Source organism: Sapajus apella, unplaced genomic scaffold, assembly GCF_009761245.1.
Source record: "Sapajus apella isolate SASKATOON/1434 unplaced genomic scaffold, GSC_monkey_1.0 scaffold10, whole genome shotgun sequence".
Taxonomy (NCBI): Eukaryota; Metazoa; Chordata; class Mammalia; order Primates; family Cebidae; genus Sapajus; species Sapajus apella.
In genome coordinates, this window is record NW_022436950.1 from 31,551,481 (window position 1) to 31,560,824 (window position 9,344).

A 9,344-nucleotide genomic window follows, 5' to 3' on the forward strand; every position below is an offset into this window, starting at 1 on the left:
AAATTATCTCATATTTATACCATGCTAAGCAGTTTACAAAACATGCAAATTATTTGCTTTGTGGAGAAGTAAAATCCCTTGTAAATTTATTTCTTCATGCTAGCAATACAAAAAACAATTTAACTTACATTATGCCAAACAAACTCTATTTATTTATTTGAGGCAGAGTTTTGCTCTGTTGCCCAGGCTGGAGTGCAGTGGCCGGATCTCAGCTTACTGCAAACTCTGCCTCCTGGATTCAAGTGATTCTCCTCCCTCAGCCTCCCAAGTAGCTGGGATTACAGACACGCGTCACCACGCCTAGCTAATCTTTGTGTTTTTAATACAGATAGAGTTTCACCATGTTGGCCAGACTGGTCTCAAACTCCTGACCTCAGGTGATCCAACTGCCTTCCCTCCCAAAGTGTTGGGATTACAGTCGTAAACCACTGCACCCAGCCCAAAAAACCTTTAGATTTAACAGGTAAACATATAAATCAAGTCATAACAAAGTAGTGAAAACAGAAGCAGTTATGATATCTTCAGAAGAATTATAACTTATCTAAAAGTTTGGAAGCAGTAAATGAAATATCAACAGACAAAAACAAGAGATTTGATCATTTGTGAACTGTAATATTGAAGGTGATTTTGACAGGCCATCATCATCTTATTTTTTATTTTTATTTTTTTTTAAACAGAGTCGAGCTCTGTCACCAGGCTGCAGTGCAGTGGCGCAAACTCGGCTCACTGCAACTTCTGCCTCCCGGGTTCAAGCGATTCTTCCGCCTCAGCCTCCCAAGTAGCTGGGACCACAGGCACGTGCCACCATGCCCAGCTATTTTTTGTATTTTTAGTAGAGACAGGGTTTCACCATGTTGGCCAGGATGGTCTCGATCTCTTGACCTCGTGATCTGCCCACCTTGGCCTCCCAAAGTGCTGAGATTACAGGCATGAGCCACGGCACCCGGCACATCATCTTTTACCAGAAGCCACTCACGATGAATTTAGAAGAAATTTTATTCTTGACATTTGGCATTCAGTGATGTCTACATTTTACAAATAATCTCAAAAGCCAATGACACACAATTTTTTGCTTTTGTTGTTGAGTCGAAGTTTGAATTCTACGGAAGGCATAGTATCCCTGAAAGAGTCCCTCACTAAAAAGTAGGCTGAGTGAGGTGACTCACGCCTGTAATCCCAGCACTTCGGGATGCCGAGTCGGATAGATCACCTGAGGTTAGTAGTTTGAGACCAGCCTGGCCAAGATGATGAAACCCGACCTCTACTAAGAATACAAAAATTAGCAGGGCGTGGTGGTACACATCTGTCATTTCAGATACTTGGGAGGCTGAGGCAGGAGAATCGCTTGAACCCGGGAGGTGGAAGTTGCAGTGACGAGACTCCATCTCAAAAAAAAGAAAAAGTATCCTATCTGATCCCCCGTCTTTGTTTGTGCTGCTATAACAAAATACCACAGACTGAATAATTTATTTAAAAAAACAGAAATCTATTTCCTACAGTTCTGAAGGCTGGGAAGTGCAAGATGTTGCCTGGTGAGGGCCCAGTCTGCTTCCATAAGCATTGCATCCTCAGAAGGGAGGTAACGCTGTGACCTCGCACAGCAGAGGGGAGATGGGCATAAGTGCCAAACGCAGCTGGTCAAGCTCTTTTGTAAGTCAGTCAAGCCTAATACCACCCACGAGGGCTCCACTCTCATGACTTAATCACCTCTGGAAAGCCCCACTTCTTAACACTGTGACATCAGTGATTACATTTTAAAACATGAGATTTGGAGGGAACACAGACCTTCAAACCATAGCAGACTCCTAGCACCTGAATTTCACTGTGGCCTGCTCACTGTGACACACTCACTCTCCAGAAGTCACACGTTAGTGTATTTGTACAAAGGAAAGCATTTATTACTGTGTTTTTTCTGGAATGTGGAGACTAAAAAAGGTCTCAGGCCTGGTGTGGTGGCTTAAGCCTGTAATCCCAGAACTTTGGGATGCTGAGGCGGGTGGATCATAGGAGGCCAGGAGTTTGAGACCAGAGATATGGCAAAACCCTGTTTCTACGAAAAATACAAAAATTAGCCCCACTGCACTCCAGCCTGGGTGACAGAGCGAGACTCCGTCTCAAAAAAGAAACAAAAAAGAAAAAAAGGGGGTTTCACCTTGAATGCATTTTGGGAAAATAGTATTACTCCTGGAAAATGAAGTTCTGGAGATAGTCTCCAAATGAGGACTCTCTGTAATTGGTTCGGGAGAATTGCAACTTCGAATACAAATGGCGGTATTCGAGAAATAGAAGGAAGAAAGAAAAAGAAAGAGGCAGAAGACGCTTTCCCAGAGTCACACAAAACAATGACCAACAAGCTAGTGACCATGAATTCCTGACAGTGAGTCCTTTCTATCAAATGACCTCTCCAGGCAGTATCAGCAACAGACTAAGCTAAAAAATGCCCAGAGTTACTCAGCCAGGCAATGTCCACAGCTACACATCTCAGGAATGGCGACAGCAGCTCCGGGCACCCCCTGCGTTTCTGCATGTGGTTCCTGCTTCTCTCTGAGCCTGACCCACCTCATCACCCCATGCTGAGCTGCCTGGCCCTGCAGCTGGCCTCCCAGGCTCCAGTCTGCCCGACTGCCAAACTGTGAAGCACCTTCCTCGGAGTTTGCGCAGTAAAATACAGGTGTGGTTGTGTCCCTCCAAACTTTAAACTACTTCAGGGAATGGCCCATTGCTTTCACGAGACTGTTCCCACTTCATCATCGTGGTTCACACCCCTGTCGATCTGGTCTTAAGCCCCCTTTCATCACACTGTTCTCTCTGGTGAGAGAAGTTCCCCGAGGTTCTGCCATGGAGGAGCCAGACTATTCACATCTCCACTGGGAGTTCCTGATGGGGTGTTCCCCTCCCTACCCCAAGCACATCTTGATTGCTGGGGCAAACCCACTTCTGTCAGAAAGAAAAATGACCTCGAGGGAAATCACCTTTGGGAAGCTTTCTCTTACCATATCCTGTAGCCCACCAGCCCCTCCAACAGAACTGAATCCTGTCTCCTCTGGACCTCACTGGTATGCAGGGCTGATCAAGTGGGTGGGCTTGTGAGATTTATTTATTTATTTTATTTTATCATTATTATTATTTTTTAAAGATGTGATTGCACCATGATGGCCAGGCTGGTCTTGAACTCCTAACCTCAGGTGATCCACCCACCTTGGCCTCCCAAAGTGCCAGGATTACAGGTGTGAGCCACCGCGCCCAGCTATTTATTTATTTTAATTAAAAAAAATTTTTTGAGACAAAGTTTCACTCTTGTTGCCCAGGCTAGAGTGCAATGTTGTGGTCTCAGCTCACTGCACCCTCTGCCTCTCGAGTTCAAGCAATTCTCTGCCTTAGCCTCCTGAGTAGCTGGGATTGCAGGCGCCCACCACCGTGCCCAACCAACGTTTTTTTGTATTTTTAGTAGAGATGGAGTTTCACCATATTGGCCAGGCTGATCTTGAACTCCTGACAGGTGATCCACCCACCTCGGCCACCAGAAGTGCTGGGATTACAGGCGTGGCGTGAGTCACCACGCCAGGTGTGATGTTTATTTAATATCTGCCTCTCCTAGAAGACCAGAGATCGTTAAGGGCAAAGCCAATTTTTTTTTTTTTTTTAGGCTGGAATGCAGTGAGGCTCCCTGCAGCCTCGACCTCTTAGGCTCAGGTGATCCTCCCATCTAAGCTTTCTGAGTAGCTGGGACCACAGGCGTCTTACACCACACCCAGCTAATCACTTAGATTTTTTTAGTAGAAAGGAGTTATTGATATGTTGCCCAGGTTGGTCTTGAACTCCTGAGCTCAAGCAATCCTCCTGACTCAGCCTCCCAAAGTGCTGGGATTACAGATATGTGCCACCGTGCCCTACCCAGAGCTAATATCACATTCAGTTTTCAAACTCTGATACCTAGCACAGGGACTGCCTAGGTAATATGCATCTTTGATGTCTTCTGAAGGAAGGAAGGGGAGGAGGAAGAAATTTGGTGGGTGGGTGGATAAGCAGGGATGAAGGAAGACACAGGACCAAGCTCCTCCTCTGCCCCTACGCCGGCTTTCCCTGCTGCTTGGTTCTCTGTGCTCAGGACCAGAAGACTTGCCCTAGCTGCTCCAGCTGCTGCACACATGTCTCTCTGGAACCCCTGTCTCAACTTCCCAAAGCTAAACATCACTTAGTCCCCACAAATGGGACCCTTACACTTCCTGTTGTGGGGGCCCAAAAAGGGAGCTTAGATTCAAGGATTGCAAACTGATGGTCCAGCACAATCTGGCAAATCAAGCCTTGGATTACTGAGGAGAAAACTATCATATATGAAGCATCTACTCCATGCAAGCCAACACACATGGCCTTCAGTTGATCACATTTCAGTTCCTTTTCAGTCTTTTAAGAGAGCTGTTATTGGGCCGGGCGCGGTGGCTCAAGCCTGTAATCCCAGCACTTTGGGAGGCCGAGGCGGGTGGATCACGAGGTCAAGAGATCGAGACCATCCTGGTCAACATGGTGAAACCCCATCTCTACTAAAAATACAAAAAATTAGCTGGGCATGGTGGCGCGTGCCTGTAGTCCCAGCTGCTCAGGAGGCTGAGGCAAGAGAATTGCCTGAACCCAGGAGGCGGAGGTTGCGGTGAGCCGAGATCGCGCCATTGCACTCCAGCCTGGGTAACAAGAGCAAAACTCCGTCTCAAAAAAAAAAAAAAGAGAGCTGTTATTATCCCCACTGCTCAAATGAGGAAAGTGAGACCCAACCAGGATTCCAGCCATTTCTTTTTTTTTTTTTTTTTTTTTTTTTTTTTGAGATGGAGTCTCACTCTCACTCAGGCTGGAGTGCAATAGCATGATCTGGGCTCACTGCAACCTCTGCCTGCCGGGTTCAAGCGGTTCTCCTGCTTCAGCCTCCCGATTAGCTGGGATTACAGGAGCCCACCACTACTCCCAGCTAATTTTTGTATTTTTAGTAGAGACAGGGTTTCACCATATTGGTCAGGCTGATCTCAAACTCCCAACCTTACGTGATCTGCCCACTGCGGCCTCCAAAAGTGCTGGGATTGTAAGCATGAGCCACCATACCTGACCCCAGCGGTTTCTTTAAAGGCAAGGCCATCCTCTGATCAACACACCATGACACCTCAAGGTTGGAGTCTTTTGAGACTTACAATAGAACGGTCCTTTTATTTTTTGAGATGGAGTTTCGCTCTTGTTGCCCAGCTTGGAGAGCAATGGTGCCATCTCAGCTCACTGCAACCTTTGCCTCCTGGGTTCAAGTGATTCTCCTGTCTCAGCCTCCCAAGTAGCTCTGATTACAGGCAAGCACCACCATGCCCAGCTACTTTGTATTTTTAGTAGAGACGAGGTTTCGCCATATTGGTCAGGCTAGTTTCAAACTCCTGACCTCAAGTGATCCACCTGTCTTGGCCTCCCAAAATGCTGGGATTACAGGTGTGAGCCACCGTACCCAATGGCCTGGTCCATTGTTTTAGTAACTATTTACTAGATGTCTGCTGTATGGTTCATGGACTTAGATGATTTTAGAGCTAGAAGATGTCTTAGCAAACACCAAATATAATCCTCTTTTTATATATTTTAAAATTTTTTATGAGACAGAGTCTCATAAAGTTTCACTCTGTCTCCCAGGCTGGAGTACAATGACACGATCTCTGTTCACTGCAACCTCTGCCTCCTGGTTCAAGTGATTCTCATGCCTCAGCTTCCCGAGTAGCAGAGACTAGACAGAGTATCATTCTTGTCGCCCAGGCTGGAGTGCAACGGTGCGATCTCGGCTCACTGCAACCTCCGCCTCCGGGGTTCAAGCAATTCTCCTGCCTCAGCCCTCTGAGTAGCTGGTATTACAGGCACCTGCCACTACACAAGGCTAATATTTGTATTTTTAGTAGAGACAGGGTAACAGGCGGGGGCAGGGTTCACTATTTTGGCAGGCTAGTCTTGAACTCCTGACCTCAGGTGATCCACCTGCCTCAGCCTCCCAAAGTGTTGAGATTACAGGCGTGAGCCACTGCATGTGGCCAGATCCCCTTACTTTATAATGAGGAAGCTGACAACTTGATAGGATCTATAACTGTGTGTGAACACATGCATGACATAATTTTGCCTGGCAGAGATTTTTTTCTAATTAATTTTTAATAGTTTTTTAAAAAATATTAAAGCAATGGAAGTTCAGTGTTGAAAAAATTTAAAAACTAAATAAAACCAGAAATTAAAAATAATCCATAATATGTATTCCAAAAGTGCTAACATGGTTTTAGATTTGATTTGCTTGTTCCTCATTTTAGGCCCTGCTAAGCAGATGTATTTATTAGGTGAAGGGCTATATATACATGTACACACTTACATACATAAATAATTAGTTGCTATTATATTTGTTATAAAATATAGTGTCTTGTCATTAAATATTGTGAATATTTTGTTTTATTAAAATCCTCTATAAATATTCCTTTTTTTTTTTTTTTGAGATGGAGCCTTACTCTGTTGCCCAGGCTGGAATGCGGTGGTGCAATCTTGGCTCACTACAACCGCAGCCTCCTGGGTTCAAGCGATTCTCCTGCCTCAGCCTCCTGAGTAGCTGGGATACAGGCACCCGCCATCACACCTGACCAAGTTTTGTATTTTTAGTAGTGATGGGGTTTTGCCATGTTGGCTAGGTTGGTCTCGAACTCCTGACCTCAAGTGATTCCTCCACCTTGGCTTCCCAAAGTGTTGGTTGAGATTACGGGTGCACTGTACCCGGCCTCTGTAAATATTCTTCAGTGATGAAAATGACCATGATCAGTGAGTAATACTTTCTCACTGGGTACAAAAATTTTTTAAATATAATTCCAAAATAAAAACTACCTATTATCCCATCACCAAGAAATAACTATCATTAGCACCTTGACTTGGCAAGGGGTGGGGCTTTTCTTTTAGCTCTCTTTGTGTGTATGTATATATTGAGACAAATGGAATAGATGTTTTAATTCTTGATACATTTTTGCCAAATCATTTTTGAGAAAGTTTGTTCTGATTTAAATTCCCAGCATCAGTGAAAGAAAATGTTTATCTCAGGATATTCTCACCAACAATGTTTTTAAATTTTTGCTAATTTGATAGTGGGAAAATGGTTGTGAATGTGAACTTTAAAGAAATAACTATTGGTTGTTGTGAGTATTATTGCTTCCTTATAATTATTTTATGGAGCAAATAAAATTAAGTATATAATATTAAGAGGTCTAGATATCTAAGTTCTAGTTTATATCATGCATGGCTTAAAAACAGTTTTGTAAAACTGAATTATATTAAATGGAATCAAAAGAATAAGAAAATACCTGGTAAGGCAGGTCGTAGAGCCTTAAATAAGACTTCTGTGGAAGATATGAAGGCAGCATTTCTTTTGTAAGCTATTTGGTAATTTGAGATGGAGTCTTGCTTTGTTGCACAGGCTAGAGTGCAGTGGCATGATCTTGGCTCACTGCATCCTCTGACTCCCGGTTGGAGCAATTCTCCTGCCTCAGCCTCCCGAATAGCTGGGACTACAGGTGCCCGCCACCATGCCCAGCTAATTTTTTGTATTTTTAGTAGAGATAGGGTTTCACTGTTTTGGCCAGCATGGTCTCGATCTCCTGACCTCATGATCCACCTGCCTCTGCCTCCCAAAGTGCTAGGGTTACAGGCGTGAGCCACCCTACCCGGCCTAGAATTTTTGAAATACTCTACTTGGGTATATTTTGAAACCACAGCTGATTTGGAGAGATACACATGAAAGACGTAATTCCCAGAACACTAGAATTACAGAGCTAAGCAACTTCAGAAAAAGTTCAATTACTACCTTCCTAAGGCTCCCCAATGCCGTTGTATGTACTCCTCCTGTTACTTTGCACCTAAAATTTAAAATATAAACATTTAGGCCGGGTGCGGTGGCTCAAGCCTGTAATCCCAGCACTTTGGGAGGCCAAGGCGGGTGGATCACGAGGTCAACAGATCGAGACCATCCTGGTCAACATGGTGAAACCCCGTCTCTACTAAAAATACAAAAAATTAGCTGGGCATTGTGGTGCGTGCCTGTAATCCCAGCTACTCAGGAGGCTGAGGCAGAAGAATTGCCTGAACCCAGGAGGCGGAGGTTGCGGTGAGCCGAGATCGCGCCATTGCACTCCAGCCTGGGTAACATGAGTGAAACTCCGTCTCAAAAAAAAATAAATAAATAAAAATAAAAATAAAATAAACACTTATGCCTGTAAAAGTTCTAGTGTGGATTATACACCACTGTTGAACTTAATTCTGTGACTGCACTGTCTGCTGAAGGAAAGGGAAATCATATTTGTGGAATACACAGTGTTTGGAGTTGGTATTTAGAGTTCTCAGCCCTGATAAGATTCCTTTTCCCTACCTGAGAGGAGGCACGGCTGGTTTGTGAAGCCAGTGTGTAAGGCTACCGCTGAGACCTCTAGATAAACAGATGAGACAGTCTGGGGAGAAGTAGAGCAAGAGTGTAGTGGAAATGTTTGGATTGGATTTTGTAAACATCAAGACGCGTGGGAACAAATGCAAAGTTCTGGACTCTATCACAGCTCATGAATGCAATTTAATGCTGTCGTTATTGTTGCTGTCCACAAAATGAAGTCTTTTCTCAATGAATGTATTTTGTGGTCTGGGGCCATTACTTGTCAACAATTAATGCTATCATTGTCCTTGGGCCTTGTGTTAAAAATGTAGATAATCATGATAATGGAGAAATGAAATTCAAACTCTTTCTCCTGACATTCAAGGCCTTAGATAGCAGGGACCTAATCCATGTTTAATCTCTCCCCTATGCAAAAGTTAATTGAGGAAAACTAGTTTCTCAACATTCTCTCCCCACCACTATGACTTTATCAGTGCTGATCCCTCTTTCTGGCATGCTGCTCTTACTAAGGCTGTCTGGCAGCTCTATCAAGGAGCATTTCAAACGCTACCTCTTCCATGATATACCTCTTCTATGAACTCTTTTCTACTCTGATGAAGTTTCTTTCCTCTCTTTTTTTTTTTTTAAATTAAAATTATTGGGCCGGGTGCGGTGGCTCAAGCCTGTAATCCCAGCACTTTGGGAGGCCGAGGCGGGTGGATCACGAGGTCAAGAGATCGAGACCATCCTGGTCAACATGGTGAAACCCCGTCTCTACTAAAAAAAATACAAAAAATGAGCTGGGCATGGTGGTGCGTGCCTGTAATCCCAGCTACTCAGGAGGCTGAGGCAGGAGAATTGCCTGAACCCAGGAGGCGGAGGTTGCGGTGAGCCGAGATCGTGCCATTGCACTCCAGCCTGGGTAACAAGAGCGAAACTCCGTCCCAAA